General features: G+C 43.4%; 1 protein-coding gene across 2 annotated transcripts in view; it reads right to left on the reverse strand.

Moving 5' to 3' along the window:
• Positions 1–17,160, reverse strand: part of CALCR (calcitonin receptor) — a 507,584-nt gene extending 490,424 nt beyond the window's left edge. Inside the window, exon 1 of one of the 2 annotated variants that reach the window (XM_063924784.1) lies at positions 16,720–17,160. The gene's annotated coding sequence lies outside the window, so the exon portion shown is untranslated. The remainder of the gene's footprint in view (positions 1–16,719) is intronic. The other variant, XM_063924785.1, reaches the window with a different exon arrangement.
• Positions 17,161–22,115: the final 4,955 nt, after the last annotated feature.

The raw sequence follows: 22,115 nt of genomic DNA on the forward strand, positions 1-22,115 counted from the left end.
AACAGTGGTTGAGCAGATAATGGCACACGGTCTCCTACTGGGGGGGATGTGAATAGTCTCTTATTTTTCTAACAGCCAATTAAATGAACCTTTCCATCTTGCTGTTACTAATGAAATTAGGGATAAGGTCTAAAACCATGTTGCACTGCAGGTGGGGCAGATGTAACACGTGCAGAGAGATTTAGATTCGGTGGGTTATATTGTTTCTGTGCAGGGTAAATACTGGCTGCTTTACTTTTCAGATTTAGATTTCAGTTTGAACATACCCCACCCAAATCTAAATCTCTCTGCACATGTTACATCTACCCCACCTGCAGTGCAGCATGGTTTTGCCCATTAGTGTGCTTTTTTTGGTTTGCTAACAAACTTGAAAAAGGCCGAGTTAGTTAAAATTAAACACACACCACTCTCATTGGCCAACAAAGGGGAAGATGGTGTATGTTTAAAATGTAAACAAAATTGGAGCACGGCCAAGCAGGACTGGGAATGTAGCGTCACATGTCACATTATCAGATTGAGGCACGTCAGCAATGAGACTGTCGCCACCCATCCTTTACTGATTGCCCCATTCCCCATAGGGTGTCTAGTGGCCTAGTAAGATTTTCCTTGGACCAGTCCTGATTATATGGCAAGTATTAGAGGATTTTGAAACTCGGGAAGAAAAACTGGACACATTATACTACATTATACTACATCATTTATCTAACACGCCATACTATACAGGGCTTCCATTAACAAAAATGGAGTTTTGGATCTATTTCTTTTAAGCACATAGGGGGTCAATTTAATTCTGCACGATGTGATGCCAAACACATGCATTTAAAGGGACATACTGTACTGTAGCCACATTTCAACTGCAAATACTGTGTGTACAACAGAGGCGTCACTAGGGTTGGTGTCACCCGGTGTGGTAACTCATGGTGTCACCCCCCCATGGACCTCCTCCCCTATCACACCACACACATCCTTAGTAATGTTTTTGTACTAGTTTTACTTGTAAATCATAATTCCTGTATATCACTGAATGCGATGGCAATAGTAGTGACATAGGACCCTAATCAGGTTGGTTTGCATATTCTGCTAAAAAGCAGTATCTGCAATCGTTTCTGCAGCATGCTGGGGGCTGTCCAGCATGCTAATTGGCATCCAGCGATGCGATCGCAAAATAATTGAGATCCCATCGCTGAAGCAGAAACTAAGGATGACCCCCTGCAGACGTAGCTAGGCTGCGTATTCAGGCGATGAACCGCCAATTTTTGGGTTGTAGTGGGCGCGTGTGATGTCACGTAGCCGCCCCAAAAAAGCTCTGACCCCCTTTTGCAGCTACGCCTGCCCCCAATGCCCGCCGCCAGTGGCGTAATTAGACATTTTAGTGCTGTGTGCAAAATAGGGCATTGGTGCCAACATGCACGCAAAACAGTGACAGGGCGCGCCGTAGGCGCGCGCAAAAAATATAGGGGCGTGGCTTCATGGGAAGGAGTGTGGCCACAAAATAATAACGATTCATATTGCACGGCACAGTAGTCTCCATTATTCAAATTACGCCTCACAGTAGCGCCACTACACCAGGTAGAGCCCCTTTTTACACATTACGGCAGACAGCATCCCCTTTTTACACATTACGGCAGACAGCGTCCCCCTTTTTACACATTACGGCAGACAGCATCCCCCTTTTTACACATTACGGCAGACAGAGTCCCCTTTTTACACATTACGGCAGACAGAATAGATTATACTTACCATTTCTCCGCTGGCTCAGTCAGGCTCCTCGTTGCTGGCAGCTCCGGGTGCAGGGGAGAAGGAAGAGGAGGGAGGGGGAGGAGGGAGCCGCAGCAGTGCACTGTAATTGCTGGCGGTGCCGCTGCAGCTGTCCCTATCCTTCCGCATTGGCTGGCCGCCACTGCTGTGCATGCTGGGATGAGGGAAGCGCATCCCAACATTCACAGCAGCGGCAGCCAGCCTATGTGGAATGAGAGGGACAGCTGCAGCAGCGCTGCCACCAATTACATAGCGCTGCTGCGGCTCCTTCCCTCCACCCCCTCCCTCCTCTTCCTTCTCCGCTGCTCCCGCTGCTGCTCCTCTCCTCCTCAGGCACAGGCGGCTTGTAATGAGTCAACTTGACTCATTACAAGCTGCTGACTTTAGGGAATCGGGGCCGTTGCGCCCTCAGGGCGACTGCGCTGTGTGCCAGGCACACCTGACACACACATAGTTACGGCACTGCCCGCCGCTGTCAATGAAAGTGCAGTCGCATCCTTCAGGGATGCAAACGCGCTTTGATTGCATGCACACTGTTACCATGTGGCATATTTTTGCAAAAATCACTCTATTGCGATTATTGCTAAAATGAAATGCGACCAGAATTAGGTCCATAAACAGCTAATGGGCCCTACACATTAGGCGATATAACTGCACGATATGAACGTTCTCGTACGTAGGCACCAGCGATGAACGATGTGCGGCCCCGCACTCGTTCATCATTGGTGCTGGGTCACTTATGCATGCAGGCCAATATGGACAATCTCGTCCATATTAGCATGCACTGCTATGGAGCCGGGTGACGTTATACCACACAGTATGAGCCGAAAATCACATGATAGCACACGGTATGAGCAGAAATTCACATTATAGCACACAGAATTAGCCGAAAATCACATGATGGCACACAGAATGAGCCGAAAATCACATGATGGCACACAGAATGAGCCGAAAATCACATGATAGCACACGGTATGAGCAGAAATTCACATTATAGCACACAGAATGAGCCGAAAATCACATGATAGCTAGCACACAGAATGAGCAGAAATTCACATTATAGCACACAGTATGAGCAGAAATTCACATTATACAACATACAGTAGATTTAGACAAAATTCACATATGCCACACAGTATGATCCACAACTCAGGGCCAGGGAGATTGGCAGCAGGGACAGGGAGAGGGAGAGGGACACAGGGAAGCAGGGTAAGAGTACCTAAGATGAGCAGCGGAGGACGTGGGCGGCGGCAGTGTGCAGAATGTGGCTGGCGCGGGTGAGGAGAATAGCAAGCCGCAAGAGCATCCTCACACTTCTCCCTCCTAGAATCCCGGCGGCGTGATGACGTTCAGACCCGGCCGCGGCGGAGTCCTCCTCTTCCAGCAGGGGGGAGGGGGGGGGATTGGGATGCGATCAAAACTGAGCCGCGGCGGAGTCTTCTTGTTGCAGGCGGGGGTATATGATTTTGAGTCGGCGGGGGTGCGATCGTAAGACAAATAGAGCACTGCAGTTACGATCGCACCCTCGCCGAATCAAAATCATATACCCCCGCCTGCAACAAAAAGACTCCGCCGCGGCTCAGTTTTGATCGCATCCCCCCCCCTAGCAGGTGCAAGTGCGGCTCTTGTTTGGTGTCACCCCATTGAAGGGTGACACCGGGGTGCGGGCGGCACCCCCCGCACCCGCCACTGCCGGTAGCAGAGGTACAGATGGGGAAAGGAGCAGAGACAGACAGGCACACATGGAGGGGGAGAGGAGCACACGGCGCATGGGGGCAGAGTCACAGAGGGGGGGAAGGGGGGGGGGGGAGTATCAGAGACACAGATGGGGAAAGTACCAAAGATATACAGACTGTACAGATATAGGAAAGTGATTGAGGCACTTATGGGAAAGGGAACTGCGGCATAGAAGGGTTGAGGGGCAGAGGCACAGACGGAGGGGTGACAAAAACACAGCTGATATAGGTGAAAGGTTCACTTGGGTAAGTAGGAGCAGAGGCACACATGGGGATATAGGGAAAGAGTAACACATGGGTATACAGGGGAAGGAGGCACACATGGGGATACAGGGGAAAGAGGCACACATGGAGATACAGGGGAAAGAGGCACACATGGAGATACAGGGGAACACCTGGGGATACAGGGGAAAGAGGCACACCTGGGAATGTAGGGGAAGGAAGCATACCTGGGAAACTTGTGAGAGCTAGAAGAAGCAGGAGAAGGAGGAGAACAGAGGAGCAGCAGGAGACCTGGGGGCGGGGCAACATGCAGTGCAGTAAATATAACTGAAGAGAGGAAACTACTGAGCTAGTCGGGACTCGGGAGAGATGTAAGTGAATGCCCTGAGAGGCTGCTGCGACTGGAGAGCGGGGGAGGGGGGCACACAACCCCCATGCTGGTAACTACAACCTGCATGTAAAGATAAAATGCTGCCAGTGGGGGCCACTAGCACTGATGATCCCAGCCCTGGGCTGCTTACTCCTCACAGACATCTGCCTGCCTGCAGCTGCGATCATCAGCACAAGCATGGCCCCTGTACAGAGGCGTCACTAGGGTTGGTGTCACCCGGTGTGGTAACTCATGGTGTCACCCCCCCATGGACCTTCTCCCATATCACACCACACGCAATCCTTAGAAATGTTTTTGTACTAGTTTTACTTGTAAGTCATAATTCCTGTATATCACTGAATGCGATGGCAATAGTAGTGACATAGGACCCTATTTAGGTTGGTTTGCATATTCTGCTTAAAAGCAGAATCTGCAATCGTTTCTGTAGCATGCTGGGGTCCGTCCAGGATGCTAATTGGCATCCAGCGATGCGATTTCAATTATTTTGCGATCACATCGCTGAAGCAGATACGAAGGATGACCCCCTGCAGACGTAGCTAGGCTGCGTATGCAGGCAATGCACCGCCATTTTTCGGGTTGCAGTGGGTGCGTGTGATGTCACATAGCCGCCCCAAAAAAGCTCTGATCCCCTTTCCCAACCACACCCTGCTACGCCGGCCCCCAATGAAAGTGCAGTCCCTCAGGGATGCGACCGCACTTTGATTGCATGCTCACTGTCAGCGTGGCGCATTTTAGCAATTTTATTGCTAAAATTAAATGCAACCAGAATAATGTCCATAATGGAGTATGAGCCGAAATTCACATTATACAACACAGAATGAGCCGAAATTCACATCATAGAACACAGATTGATCCGAAATTCACATAATAGCACACTGAATGAGCCGAAATTCACATTATAGCACACTGAATGATCCGAAATTCATATTGTAGCACACTGAATGAGCCGAAATTCACATCATAGAACACAGAATGATCCAAAATTCACATTATAGCACACTGAATGATCCGAAATTCACATTGTAGCACTCTGAATGAGCCGAAATTCACATTGTAACACACTGAATGATCCGAAATTCATATTGTAGCACACTGAATGAGCCGAAATTCACATCATAGAACACAGAATGATCCAAAATTCACATTATAGCACACTGAATGATCCGAAATTCACATTGTAGCACTCTGAATGAGCCGAAATTCACATTGTAACACACTGAATGATCCGAAATTCACATTGTAGCACACTGAATGAGCCGAAATTCACATTATAGCACACTGAATGAGCCGAAATTCACATTGTAACACTCTGAATGAGCCGAAATTCACATTATAGCACACTGAATGAGCCGAAACTCACATTATAGCACACTGAATGAGCCGAAACTCACATTGTTGCACACTGAATGAGCCGAAACTCACATTGTAGCACACTGAATGAGCCGAAATTCACATTGTAGCACACTGAATGATCCAAAATTCACATTATAGCACACTGAATGAGCCGACATTCACATTGTAGCACACTGAATGAGCCGAAACTCACATTGTAGCACACTGAATGAGCTGACATTCACATTGTAACACACTGAATGATCCGAAATTCACATTGTAGCACTCTGAATGAGCCGAAATTCACATTGTAACACACTGAATGATCCGAAATTCACATTGTAGCACACTGAATGAGCCGAAACTAACATTGTAGCACACTGACTGAGCCAAAATTCACATTAAAGCACACAGTATTATCCAAAATTCAGGGACAGGGAGAGTGACAGCAGGGACAGTGACAGAGGGACAGTGACAGAGGGACAGTGACAGCAGGGACAGTGACAGAGGTGCAGTGACAGAGGGACAGTGACAGCGGTGACAGCAGTGACAGAGGTATAGTGACAGCAGGGACAGTGACAGAGGTATACTGACAGCAGGGACAGTGACAGAGGTGCAGTGACAGAGGGACAGTGACAGCGGTGACAGCAGGGACAGTGACAGAGGTATAGTGACAGCAGGGACAGTGACAGAGGTATACTGACAGCAGGGACAGTGACAGAGGTGCAGTGACAGAGGGACAGTGACAGCGGTGACAGCAGGGACAGTGACAGAGGTATAGTGACAGCAGGGACAGTGACAGAGGTATAGTGACAGCAGGGACAGTGACAGAGGGACAGTGACAGCGGTGACAGCAGGGACAGTGACAGAGGTATAGTGACAGCAGGGACAGTGACAGAGGTATACTGACAGCAGGGACAGTGACAGAGGTGCAGTGACAGAGGGACAGTGACAGCGGTGACAGCAGGGACAGTGACAGAGGTATAGTGACAGCAGGGACCGTGACAGCAGGGACAGTGACAGAGGTATAGTGACAGCAGGGCCAGTGACAGAGGTATAGTGACAGCAGGGACCGTGACAGCAGGGACAGTGACAGAGGTATAGTGACAGCAGGGACAGTGACAGAGGTATAGTGACAGCAGGGACAGTGAGAGGTATAGTGACAGCAGGGACAGTGACAGAGGTATACTGACAGCAGGGACAGTGACAGAGGTGCAGTGACAGAGGGACAGTGACAGCGGTGACAGCAGGGACAGTGACAGAGGTATAGTGACAGCAGGGACCGTGACAGCAGGGACAGTGAGAGGTATAGTGACATCAGGGACAGTGACAGCAGGGACAGTGACTGAAGTATAGTGACAGAGGTACAGTGACAGCAGGGAAAGTGAGTGACAGCAGTGACAGGGACATAGGGAAGCAGGGTAAGTACCTGAGCAGCGGAGGGGGGTGTAGTAGGCGGCCCTAGGCAGCGGAGGAAGTGGGCTGCGGTGTGCAGAACGTGGCCGGCGGCAGTGAGGAGAATGGCAAGCTGCAAGCGGTGCCGGCGCGCAAGATGACGTCATGAGGAGTGACGTACAGCGACCGGCATCCTGGCTGAGGAGACTGTCAGGAACCGCCAGTACGGACCCGGCGGCGGTATTCAGGCAGCGATTTGAGTCAGCAGGGGGATGCGATCATAACAAGAGGACGCCGCGGCACAGTTATGATCGTGCAACCACCCCCCCCCCTCCCCCTCCGAGCAGGTGCATGTGCGCCGCGGCTGGGTCCGTGCTTTCTGACACATTGTCAGTGTAATGGTAGGAATGCGACAGGTGTGAGGCTCTTGTTTGCTGTCACCCCACTGAAGGGTGACACCCGGGTGCGGGCCGCACCCCCCGCACCCGCCTCATGACGCCACTGCCCCTGTACACAGTGACACTGTACTTCCCCCACACTTCTCAGCTGTACCTGCCGCCGGCCACTTCAATCAATCCTGCCCCTCAGCAATGCCAGCATTCGCCAGCTTGTAAATAGCTGCCCTCCGCCTTGCCCCACATAGCGCTGATGGGAGCCGCGCCTCTGAGGGGAGGGGACTCGGAGTGAAGAGTCTGAAGATCCGGCCAGGGGGATCGTGCTGACAGTCAGTGCCCCGTCCTGTGCTGTCATCTAGCTTGCCGCTGCCTGTCAGCTGTTGACAGGCGTAGAAAGCAGCGGAGCGCGGGGTGAGCTCCTATTGAGCCTGCAGCGCTTAGTGCCGGGGAAGAGGAGGTGTGGACATCGCTGCTGACATGTCTATGTCAGTTCTTTTGATGGGATTAGGGTGCGGCTGGGAGTGCAGGGCTCTATTTGGTGTCACCCTATTGAAGGGTTACACCCGGGTGCGGGCCGCACCCCCCGCACCCCCCTCATGACGCCACTGGTGTACAATATAAAGATTATAAACTGAGTGACGTAGGTATAGTCTCCGTAATAAGATATTTAGCAATAATACAAGAAAATTTCAACAGAATAAAAAATTAACAACATTAATAAATACCTTTATTCTCTTAGTATGTGGATGACCTTATAATTATTATTATTATCCTTTATTTATATGGCACCACATGGGATCCACAGCGCCCAATTACAGAGTACACAAGCAAAACATGAAGACAGTGACTTACAGTTCAATACAATATAGGACAAGTACAGGGTATACAATATAAACGGGTATGGGTCATTGGGTCGACCCAACTTAGGCCGACAGTCATTAGGTTGACCACTGAAGGTCGACATAGGCATAGGTCGACATGCACTAGGTCGACATGTACTAGGTCGACAGGTGAAAAGGTCGACATAAGGTTTTGGACTATTTTTAGTGTTGTTTTCTTCGTAAAGTCACGGGGAACCCCAATTAGTGCACCGTGTTCCCTTGCAGCTTCGGGCAAGGTGTCTCGCTCTGCTACCGCTGCGCTCGGCACAGGTTACCATTCCATTCGTAGTCCCGTGGATCATTAAGTATGAAAAAAATCCCAAAATTTAAAAAAATGCATGTCGACCTTTTGACCTAGTACATGTCGACCTAATGACCATTTCTACCTATTGACCATGTCGACCTTCAGTGGGTGACCTAATGACTGTCGACCGAACGACCGTATCCCGTATAAACATAGCTGCGTCAGTAAACGGCACTGAAATAAGTATCAGGGTGGCAGAAAACTGAAGGATTTGGTGCCATCAAAGGGAGTATTGAAAAGAAGATAAGTTAAGTAATAGACGTAAATGCACATAAGGGAAGAGGACCCTGCTCGTGAGAGCTTACATTATAAAGGGGAGGGGCACACAGACAGGGGTGACACAGATGGGGTAGAAAGTTAATTGTGGACCACAGAAGGCTTAGGATGAGAGACGGCTGGGTTTGGTGATGATGTGTGTCTTGAGAGCCCGCTTGAAGGTTTGTAGAGAGGTCGAGAGTCTGAGGGGGAGAGGTAGAGAGATCCAGAATTCCACATCTGTCCTTAATATTGCCTGTCTCTCCTCTGTAGGAAAAGAGAACCTCTGAGCAAAATGATTCACCACTGGAGCGTCCAGTGGTGAAAGTCACGCTGGTATGTCACAAGTATGACAACACCAAAATCAGCATAATGACAATACAGTAGTTATGGCTAAATAGAATAATGAACTAATCGAAGATAGAAACATCTGTCCATCTGGCCGATAAAGGATACCAAGAAAAGCAGTCAGCCTCTAGTACAATTCAATAAACAAGAATCTCAGTCTAGAAAACGAAACACGTAAGATCCTTGAGGTTTCATTCTTTCTTAATGAATAAGGTGGAAGAGTTTGCGACTTTTGCTGGTGTCCTTTATTCCCAGGAAGAACACACAACATCATGAACCAAGACTACCATTCAGATAAGCCTATTTTTAATATTGTGGTGTACAGGGTAATCTTTTTTTAGACTTCACTATACTATGTGAGGGTACATGACTTTGGAGATATACACATATAAGTTCTTATTGATGTTGGATGATCCACCGCTGTTTCAGATACGCTCTCTATAATGGAATATCTGCTACAAGTATATTCACTATATATTGCCTTATATCATGATATACTGTATTAACTGTTTTACTTTCACAATTTTGTGCTCCTTATTTTTGTTTGCAGATGTATGTACAACATACCATAGCATACATATTCAGATAGATTGCTAATTAGTTGTCTGTTGACTACACCATACGTTATTCCTTGTTACGCAATAATTTGGTAAGATTACATAGAATGATAGAAACATAGAAACATAGAATTTGACGGCAGATAAGAACCACTTGGACCATCTAGTCTGACCTTTTTTTTTTACAATATTTTTATCTCAAACCTTATTTGATCCTTATTTCTTTGTAAGGATATCCTTATGTCTATCCCATGCATGTTTAAATTGCTCTACTGTCTTAGCCTCTACCCCCTTCCACTTGTCCACTACCCTTTCTGTGTAGTAATTTTTCCTCAAATTTCCCCTGAACCCCCCCCCCCCCCTCCAGTCTCAGTGCATGTCTTCGTGTCCTATTGTTTATCTTCGTTTGAAGAAGGGCCCTCATTCCGAGTTGATCGCTCGCTAGCTACTTTTAGCAGCCGTGCAAACGCATAGTCTCCGCCCACAGGGGAGTGTATTTTCACTTTGCAAGTGTGCGAACGGCTTTGCAGCCGTGCTCTGCAAAACAGTTTGTGCAGTTTCTGAGTAGGTCTGGACTTACTCAGCCCTTGAGATCACTTCAGTCTTTTTGGTCCCGGAATTGACGTCAGATACCCGCCCTGCAAACTCCTGGACACACCTGCGTTTTTCCAAACACTCCCAGAAAATGGTCAGTTGCCACCCACAAACACCTTGTTCCTGTCAATCTCCTTGCGATCGGCTGTGTGAATGGATTCTTCGTTAAATCCATCGCTCAACAACGATCCGCTTTGTACCCGTACGACGCGCCAGCACATTGCGGTGCATGCGCAGTAGTTACCTGATCGCTGCGCTGCAAAAAACGGCAGCGAGCGATCAACTCAGAATGAGGCCCAATGTTTCTATCCGGGACTTTGTTAAAACCCTTGATTTATTTGATTGCCACGATAGATATATTTGATAGCCGTGATTGCCGTGATAGAACGCCAATCGAGCTTCCAGCGCAATATGACCAAAGTTGCATTTTTATCTCAGCTATGTTACAGTCCCAGGAAAACAATATATTGTACACCCATTGCAGAAAAAGGTTGGGTTAGCACGTAGACATGAAACCATCAATTATGCTATGAAAATATGGCTTAATCTTGATGGGCGAAATATAAGTGTCTGATTATAGAAAAGTGCAGTTTTTTCAGCAATTTTGTCTTGGGATTTCAAGAAGCAATGTTGTAAAAGGAAAAACCTAAAGTGGTTTTGCATGTAATAAAATTGTCTCTTTTAATCTCGTAGCAGTATCCCAGAAAAAAAAAGCACTTTTTCAAACTCAGACACTTCTACATTTAGGGTCATTCTTGAGATAAACACTATCAGTGAAAAGTGCGTCAGCTTCCAGGTACCAGCCAGGAAATCTGTGATCCCTGCCCAGCATCACACTGACCACGCACCAAGCACAGTTCCACCTTATTATGAGGTAACACACCCTCCTATCTTCCCTCAAGTTGTGTGCCCATCTGTCCTGGGGGTATCCGGACTCCAGGTCGACACCAAAAAGGTCGACACACCTTAGGTTGACACCAATTGGTCGACACACCTTAGGTCGATACCTGCAATAGGTTCGACATGGACAAAAGGTCGACATGAGTTATTCACATTTTTTCTTCTTCATTTTTTTGAACTTTTCCATACTTTACGATCCACGTGGACTGCAATTGGGAACAGTAACCTGTGGGCGCAGCGGTAGCGGAGCGAGGCACCTTGCCTGAAGCATGGCGAGTGAGCCATGTGAGGGGACACGGTGCACTAATTGGGGTTCCCGGTCACTCTACGAAGAAAACGACACCAAAACCCCCCATAAAAAACCCATGTCTACCGGTTTCCATGTCGACCATGTTCATGTCGACCTATTTCAGGTGTCGATCTAAGATGTGTCGACCAATTGGTGTCAACCTAAGGTGTGTCAACCTTTTTGGTGTCGACCTGGAGTCCCATACGCGTCCTGGGTGCTTTGACCACTGCAATACCTTTTGGCATCAAGAGTAATCTAGGTCCTTTATAGGCACGCACTGCGGCTGCCTTTCTGGAACACAGCCTCACAGTTCTCTCATCAGCTATTCAATTCCATTCTAATGACAGACAGCAGAAACAATGAAACATCTATATGTCTATATACATTGCGGACAACAAATCAACAAACATTTGTTGCATTGATTAGGTCGTTTAACCACTTGTGAATAACAGTTTGGGTGCTTGTGCGTCATTGAGAATAATATACCATATGTTAAACTTGCATTATTATTATTATTATTACAATAGACATGACACAAACAGCACTAGTGCTACATACAACTGTTTGAAGCGTACTTGACTATATAATTGTAGCAGGAATTAACAACTAATTACCAACTGCTGGACTATTACTGTCTTCGTATTGAATAATTTCATGTGTGCATATATTTTGTATTTGGGGATCTCTTTGTACTCTACATAAATGAGAATATTTGGAACCTGAACTGGTCTCTGTCCTTGCCGTTTTACAATCCCTTAATGAAGGACTGATTAATAATAGATTTAATTAATGCAAACTGCAAATGCTTTTTTATTATTACTGAACAGGTCGCATTCACAGACCTCATTTTGACCTTTTTTCATTTTATTTGGAAAATAAGTTATATTTGAATAAAGTCCAATTACTTCATGTTTTAACTGTGCCCCACAGAAGATTCCCTAATCAACCCCTTCCACAGCCTTACCCTAACCACCTCTCCTGCAGCCTAGCCCAGAGGTTCTCAAATGCGGTCCTCAAGGCACCCCAGCAGTCCAGATGTTAAGTTTATCCATGCTTGGCCACAGGTGACGTAATTAGCACCTCAGTCAATTTGATTTATAGGCCCTACACACTGGGTGATAATACTCAAAGATATGAACGATCTCGTTCATTAATGAACGAGATACCGTTCATATCTTTGAGTGTTATCTGTAGGGCTCACATAACAGTGTGCCTTTATTGAATTGTAAAAGCTGGAATGAGGTGGAACTCCCCGTTCAGACCACAGATCTGCGATTGTTGGGCTGTTTTATGCAGTTTACATTGTTCCTATTACATTCTAATTAGCTTTAGAACATGAAATCCCCTACTACAGTAGTATAGAACCATGGACTCTCTTCCGACCAGTGTGCCAGGTTTGCATGGGTTTCCTCTGGGTGCTCCAGTTTCTTCCCACAGTCCAAGAACATACTGGTAACTTATACCCCTTTCACATCGCTGCTTCAACCTTGGTTATTGCCATGTTAACTGTGGTTGCAGCTCGGTGTGAAAGAGTCCCTGAAAAAAAAACCCCATGTTGAGTGACCCGGGAAGCCAACCCAGATAGGATCATGGGTTGGACACCAGAACAACCTGGGTTGCAGGCCAGTGTAAATGGGTAACCTGGGTCATCCCAATAGGATCCTGTATGGAAAGCGGGCTCACCGGCACTTGAAGATGATGTCATCTCCAGGTGCTGGCAGAGGAGAAGCCCCAGCAATAACCCAGGTCCAGCCTGCCGTGTGAACGGGTTTCAAGTCGCTGTAACATGGTTTGAAACCTGTGTTCAGTGATGCTGCCTGGACTCAGGATATTGGTATGAAAGGGGTGCTAATTGGCATTTAATGATATGAACCTTACATGTAGTAGAGAGCTTACTCTGTACGCTCCAATGGGGAAATGATTAATGAGAATGAAAGAACATTCACTGTAAAGTGGCGCTACATGATATGTACATGCTAATATAGCAGCATAATAATAAATAATAATAATAATAATTTGCTATTGTAACTACAGTAAATTATGAATGATCTAAAGTCTCAGATTTTACCTAAAAATATATATAAAAAAAATACTGCACGTGTTTAAACCATCCTGTAGTAAAACATTTTGCAGGAAAATAAATAATACATCAAAAATATAAGCAACTTCTTAAATAACATATTGCCCTCTGAAATATACTATACACCATACTTGCCTACCTGACCCTCTCCATGAGGGAGAAAATGCTCTGTTCCTGGACTTTCCTGGTAATGTATGATTGCCATCACTTGTGGTGAGACACCTTTCTTACCAATTAACTAGCTCACCACAGGTGATGGCAATCATACATTACCAGGAAAGTCCAGGAACAGAGCATGTTCTCCCTCATGGAGAGGGTCAGGTAGGCAAGTATGCTATACACACATACAGTAAGTACACTCATATGTATCCAAACTGTACATACCTCCCAATATCACCCTCTCCAGGAGGGACACAATGATCTGCTCCTGGACTTCCCTCTTAATGTATGATTGCCATCACCTGTGCTGAAACACCTTTCTTATCCATTCACCTGTTCAAAACAGGCGCTGGTAATTATAAACTAAGAGAAAAGTCCAGGAGCAGAGCATTGTGTCCCTCCTGGAGAGGGTCATGTTGGGAGGTGTTTGTTAGTGTGCAACCTAATAGTATTTAAGGATATCTATGCTTGTGCACAGATGGTGTAGGCAAACAGACTGATGATGTACTAATGAAACATGGATATCCTTAAAACCTAGACTGCTAGTGTGCCTTGAGGACCAAGTTTGGGAAACCCTGCTGTAAAGGTAAATCTTATTCATGAAACTAGAGCACAGGTTCTCAAACTCGGTCCTCAGGACCCCAAACAGTTCATGTTTTCAAGGTCTCCCTACAGAATCACAAGTGAAGTAATTAGCTCCACCTGAAAATGCATTAAAATGTGTCAGTGAGTAATGACTGTACCTGTGTACCTGCTAGGTGACCTGCAAAATGTGAGCTGGGTGGGGGCCTGAGGACCGAGTTTGAGGACCCCTGATCTAGAGCAATAAATCTCCTGTTGCTGTAATAATGTCCACCAATAACAGATATGGACCATGCTCCGATATGACTTCAGTACTAATACAATCAACTGCAAATAAATAAACTTCTACTACAATGTACAGTGTGTGTGTACACACACACATATGATTTCTTTTGATCAGGCATACAAATCAGCTGTGAAGGTTGCTTAGCAATCATCTGCCAAGGAGGTATTTCATTAAGTGGCAAATGTTTTACCTATTCACTATTTAAGCATTAATGGATTTTCATAAAAGCATTTGTTCATGTATTAGGATTTCTGTACAGCTTACATTTTAAAGCACAAATATTTTATACAGCACAAAACACATTCAATTTGGTCCTGTAGGTAGCAAAAAATAAAATAAATAATTATATATATATATATATATATATACATACATATACATATATATATATATATATATATATATACACACACACACATCTATATATATATATATATATATATACACACATATACAGACACACACATATATATATATATACATATCTATATATATATAGGGAGAGAGAGAGAGAGAGAGAGTACACACACATATATATATATATATATATATATATATACATACACACACACACAGTACACACACATATATATATATATATATATATATATAATCTTCCAAAATCACTAAGTGTACAGTACATGGCCTTACAATCATTATTTTTCTGTGCTTTGTCCAAGGTCACAGGGTGCTGACACTATTCTCCAAACCAGGGCATTCAGCGCATCTCCTAAGTTAATTGCACCCCTAAGATACTCCTTGTCTTCTATAAATGCAACATATACACATGGTATTGTAAGTCATATGAAATAACTGTGAGAGAGAACAGATTCCCCCATCCTAGTAAAATACCATAACATGACTACCAGACTGTAAAGCCCCAGTAACCCAGCTTCTGTGATTCATAGAAAGAGCTGCAGGGATTAAGGCAGGTTCGGGGCAGAGCTGTGTATAAATGTAGCACAGCTTTCATAGAGGTACATAAACTACTCTTGTGCTGTAGAAATGTCTCTTATAAAAACACTGTTCTACAAAAGCTTAATTTACCACGATCTGTAAAGATCGCATTTAGCATTACTTCCCCAAGCACACAGACAAGAAAGCACACATTGCCAAGACAATATAAGGTCACTAAATAGATTTATTTCACCTGACAATTTTAATCAGGTTTGGCTTATTATTTAACTTCAGATTTTCATTGCATCCAGTCATAACCAGATGCTTTATAGTAAATCCCATTGATGAGAGGTGATACTTTTTTTGCTTCATTCAGCAAACTGGTTTGATCAATAAGATGTGGAACTGGTTAGAGCTGATGAATGCAGTAGTCAGTTGTAATGGGATGTGTTCAATAAGGGAATAATTAACAGCTGATCATGAATTCCCCACACAATACTGATACCATTAGAAGATACTTGATCTTAGTCAAGTCACCCTTATACCGAGTCCTTCACTGAATGAGACACTGGCTACAAAGCCCAACATACCTTCAGTCCATTTAAAGTTACTGTGATTGGATTGCTGGGGCACAGTACAGCTGAACTGCCCAGGTCTGGCTGAGCGTACAGAACATACATGTTAGGCTCATTAATCAATGAGTGATACATTTCACTGTGAGTAATAAATTGCACCAGCCAATCAGCTTCTAACTGTCATTTTTCAAAACACAGTCTGTAACATGGCAGTTAGGAGCTGATTGGCTGGTGCAATTTATCACTCACAGTGAAATTTATTACTCATTGATAAATGAGCCCAATTATCTGGTATAACCTTATTCCAATGTTGCAGCACTGACTCTTTTCCTACTATAGATACAATTGTGTCGGTTTCTGGTGCAGCACATCGCTGTTACCAGTGCTGAACGCTGACGATGTGCCATAGAGGGGAAACACCCGCATCTCACCTTGTCAGTTCTCTCCTAGCGATGGTGCTAATGGACATATTAATAAATCTCCACTGGAATGTGGAACAAGACAGATCGATGGTGAGTACATATATTATACCTCCAAAGCACCCCCCAAGCTGTGCAGAACTGACCTGTGTGACAACCGCTTATAATGTATTAATGGCATGGTCTGCCCAGCTGATCTGAATGAGAGGGCAGAATACACTATAAATGCACAATACTTGGCATTTAAATTGCTTCATGAAAGTACAGTAGCTGTATTGCTCCCTATGCTGATTACATCGCACAATGCAGAGCACACATCTCCAAGCACACTTATTAATGTGATCTTAATACAGAAGTAACTTACAGAATTGGAGCTGATTAAAGGGATGCTGCAAACTCCAGCGGATCGCTCATGTCATCTCCCCCAGGAGTGTTCCTCTTCCAGTCCTCTGCCTCTCTGTCCTACATGGGATAATGTGCAGCTTCCTATCCAAGTGTGCTCAGCAGCGGGTGGGAATCCTGCAAAGGGGAGCGACAGCAATCCCAGGTGAGTCCCAAGTTGCAATCCTGTAGGTGTGGCAGTGTCCCGGTCCCATGGATGGAGGAGGCATCAGGGGGCAGCTGGCTGCATTGTAGAAGTTTGACAGGACCAGGAGCTGGAGTTGGGTTGGAGGAAGGGGGAGCACTGCCTGGAGGATGCGGTGGAAGTCTTCTTCAGCATTCTTCAATGAGCCAGGCTGAGTGGTAACAGAATCCACTTACACCCCACAGGGACCGCCCCACTCCTCTGGAGCCAGTCCTCCCAGCACAGCCATTAGGGAGTGGGATGTACCTGTGTCTCTGCAGCCAGTGTGACCAGCGCACACAGATCTCTCCTGGCTGTGTGCAGTGAGAAGTGGCACACACACACACACACACACACACACACACACACACACACACACACACACACACACACACACACACACACACACACACACACACACACACACACACACACACACACACACACACACACACACACACACACACACACACACACACACACACACACACACACACACACACACACACACACACACACACACACACACACACACACACACACACACACACTGCCTGGTGGGTGGCAGTATGTCACTTTCATCTCCTTTATTATTGCTGTTATGGAAGTTCTGCTTAACATGTGTGATCAGCCGGCTTCTCCGGTCTTACTGATGAGTTGTTGTAGGAACAGAGGTCATACAGCAAGGTCATCTGTAAGGTAGCTAATCATAATGACATGACAATTATATATGCAAGCAATACAAGGCACCACAAGATACATATACACTATATATGCTGCAAAAGAGAGGTGTGTGAGTCAGTGTGTTCATCTATCTATCTATCTATCTATCTGTCTGTCTGTCTGTCTGTCTGTCTGTCTGTCTGTGCAGACTATCTATCTGTCTGTCTGTCTGTCTGTTTATGCAGACTATCTATCTATCTATCTATCTATCTATCTATCTATCTATCTATCTATCTATCTATCTATCTGTCATCTACAGTATCAGTCTATCTATCTATATACCTATCTGTCTGTCTGTCTGTCTGTCTATCTATGCAGACTATCTATGCAGATTATCTATCTATCTATCTGTCTGTCTGTCTGTCTGTCTGTCTATGTGAGTATCTATCTATCTATCTATCTATCTATCTATCTATCTATCTATCTATCTATCTATCTATCTATCTGTCTGTCTATGTAGAGTATCTGTCTGTCTGTCTGTCTGTCTGTCTGTCTATTTATGTACACTGTCTGTCTGTCTGTCTGTCTATCTATCGTGTCTGTCTGTCTATGTAGAGTATCTGTCTGTCTATCTATCTATCTATCTATCTATCTATCTATCTATCTATCTATCTATCTATGTAGGGTATCTATCTGTCTATCTATCTATGTAGAGTATCTGTCTGTCTGTCTGTCTATGTACAGTATCTATCTATCTGTCTGTCTGTCTGTCTATGTACAGTATCTGTCTGTCTGTGTAGAGTATCTGTCTGTCTGTCATCTGTCTGTCTGTCTATGTAGAGTATCTATCTGTCTGTCTGTCTATGTAGAGTATTTGTCTGTCTGTCTGTCTGTCTATGTACAGTGTCTGTCTGTCTATCTCTCTATGTACAGTATCTATCTATGTCTGTCTGTCTGTGTAGAGTATCTTTATGTCTGTCTGTCTGTCTTTCTATGTACAGTATCTATCTATCTATCTATCTATCTATCTATCTATCTATCTATCTATCTATCTATCTATCTGTCTATCTATCTATCATCTACAGTATCTGTCTGTCTATCTATAGTATCTATTTGTCTATCTATCTGTCTGTCTGTCTGACTCTATCTATCTATCTATCTATCTATCTATCTATCTATCTATCTATCTATCTATCGTATCTGTCTGTCTGTCTATGTACAGTATCTATCTATCTATCTATCTATCTATCTATCTATCTATCTATCTGTCTATGTAGAGTATCTGTCTGCCTGTCTATCTATGTACAGTATCTATCTGTCTGTCTGTCTGTCTATGTAGAGTATCTGTCTGCCTGTCTATCTATGTACAGTATCTATCTGTCTGTCTATCTATGTAGAGTATTTGTCTGTCTATGTACAGTATCTGTCTGTCTGTCTATCTATGTACAGTATCTGTCTGTCTGTCTATGTAGAGTATCTGTATGTCTGTCTGTCTGTCTGTCTTTCTATGTACAGTATCTATCTATCTATCTATCTATCTATCTATCTATCTATCTATCTATCTATCTATCTATCATCTACAGTACCTGTCTGTCTGTCTGTCTGTCTATCTATAGTATCTATGTGTCTGTCTGTCTGTCTGACTATCTATCTATCTATCTATCTATCTATCTATCTATCTATCTATCTATCTATCTATCTATCTATCTATCTATCTATCTATCTATCATCTACAGTATCTATCTGTCTGTCTGTCTTTCTTTCTTTCTATGTACAGTATCTATCTATCTATCTATCTATCTATCTATCTATCTATCTATCTATCTATCTATCTGTCTGTCTGTCTGTCTGTCTATGTGAGTATCTATCTATCTATCTATTTATCTATCTGTCTGTCTATGTAGAGTATCTGTCTGTCTGTCTGTCTATTTATGTACACTATCTATCTATCTATCTATCTATCTATCTATCTATCTATCTATCTATCTGTCTATGTAGAGTATCTGTCTGTCTGTCTATTTATGTACACTATCTATCTATCTATCTATCTATCTATCTATCTATCTATCTATCTATCTATCTATCATCTACAGTATCTGTCTGTCTGTCTATCTATAGTATCTATCTGTCTATCTATCGTGTCTGTCTGTCTATGTAGAGTATCTGTCTATCTATCTATCTATCTATCTATCTATCTATCTATCTATCTATCTATCTATCTATCTATCTAGGGTATCTATCTGTCTATGTAGAGTATCTGTCTGTCTGTCTATGTACAGTATCTATCTATCTATCTATCTATCTATCTATCTATCTATCTATCTATCTGTCTGTCTGTCTTTCTATGTACAGTATCTGTCTGTCTGTGTAGAGTATCTGTCTGTCTGTCTGTCGTCTGTCTGTCTATGTAGAGTATCTATCTGTCTGTCTGTCTATGTAGAGTATTTGTCTGTCTGTCTGTCTGTCTGTCTATGTACAGTGTCTGTCTGTCTGTCTGTCTGTCTATCTCTCTATGTACAGTATCTATCTATGTCTGTCTGTCTGTCTGTCTGTGTAGAGTATCTTTATGTCTGTCTGTCTGTCTGTCTTTCTATGTACAGTATCTATCTATCTATCTATCTATCTATCTATCTATCTGTCTATGTAGAGTATCTGTCTGTCTGTCTATTTATGTACACTATCTATCTATCTATCTATCTATCTATCTATCTATCTATCTATCTATCTATCTATCTATCTATCTATCTGTCTGTCTGTCTATCGTGTCTGTCTGTCTATGTAGAGTATCTGTCTGTCTGTCTGTCTATTTATGTACACTATCTATCTATCTATCTATCTATCTATCTATCTATCTATCTATCTGTCTGTCTGTCTGTCTGTCTGTCTATCTATCGTGTCTGTCTGTCTATGTAGAGTATCTGTCTGTCTGTCTATCTATCTATCTATCTATCTATCTATCTATCTATCTATCTATCTATCTATCTATCTATCTATCATCTATCTATCTATGTAGGGTATCTATCTGTCTATCTATCTATGTAGAGTATCTGTCTGTCTGTCTATGTACAGTATCTATCTATCTATCTATCTATCTATCTATCTATCTATCTATCTGTCTGTCTGTCTGTCTGTCTGTCTATGTACAGTATCTGTCTGCCTGTGTAGAGTATCTGTCTGTCTGTTGTCTGTCTGTCTATGTAGAGTATCTATCTGTCTGTCTGTCTATGTAGAGTATTTGTCTGTCTGTCTGTCTGTCTATGTAGAGTATTTGTCTGTCTGTCTGTCTATGTACAGTGTCTGTCTGTCTATCTCTCTATGCACAGTATCTATCTATGTCTGTCTGTCTGTCTGTGTAGAGTATCTTTATGTCTGTCTGTCTGTCTGTCTTTCTATGTATAGTATCTATCTATCTATCTATCTATCTATCTATCTATCTATCTATCTATCTATCTATCATCTACAGTATCTGTCTGTCTGTCTATCTATAGTATCTATCTGTCTATCTATCTGTCTGTCTGTCTGTCTGACTATGTAGCGTATCTATCTATCTATCTATCTATCTATCTATCTATCTATATATCTATCATCTACAGTATCTGTCTGTCTGTCTGTCTATCTATAGTATCTATCTGTCTATCTATCTGTCTGTCTGTCTGTCTGACTATGTAGCGTATCTATCTATCTATCTATCTATCTATCTATCTATCTATCTATCTATCTATCTATCTATCTATCTATCTATCTATCTATCTATCTATCTATCATCTACAGTATCTGTCTGTCTGTCTATCTATAGTATCTATGTGTCTGTCTGTCTGTCTGACTATCTATCTATCTATCTATCTATCTATCTATCTATCTATCTATCTATCTATCTATCATCTACAGTATCTATCTGTCTGTCTGTCTTTCTTTCTTTCTATGTACAGTATCTATCTATCTATCTATCTGTCTGTCTGTCTGTCTGTCTGTCTGTCTATGTGAGTATCTATCTATCTATCTATCTATCTATTTATCTATCTGTCTGTCTATGTAGAGTATCTGTCTGTCTGTCTGTCTATTTATGTACACTATCTATCTATCTATCTATCTATCTATCTATCTATCTATCTATCTATCTATCTATCTGTCTATGTAGAGTATCTGTCTGTCTGTCTATTTATGTACACTATCTATCTATCTATCTATCTATCTATCTATCTATCTATCTATCTATCTATCTATCATCTACAGTATCTGTCTGTCTGTCTGTCTATTTATAGTATCTATCTGTCTATCTATCGTGTCTGTCTGTCTATGTAGAGTATCTGTCTATCTATCTATCTATCTATCTATCTATCTATCTATCTATCTATCTATCTATCTATCTATCTATCTATCTATCTAGGGTATCTATCTGTCTATCTATCTATCTATGTAGAGTATCTGTCTGTCTGTCTATGTACAGTATCTATCTATCTATCTATCTATCTATCTATCTATCTATCTATCTATCTGTCTGTCTGTCTGTCTGTCTGTCTATGTACAGTATC

This window comes from Pseudophryne corroboree, chromosome 5 (genome assembly GCF_028390025.1).
Source record: "Pseudophryne corroboree isolate aPseCor3 chromosome 5, aPseCor3.hap2, whole genome shotgun sequence".
Taxonomy (NCBI): Eukaryota; Metazoa; Chordata; class Amphibia; order Anura; family Myobatrachidae; genus Pseudophryne; species Pseudophryne corroboree.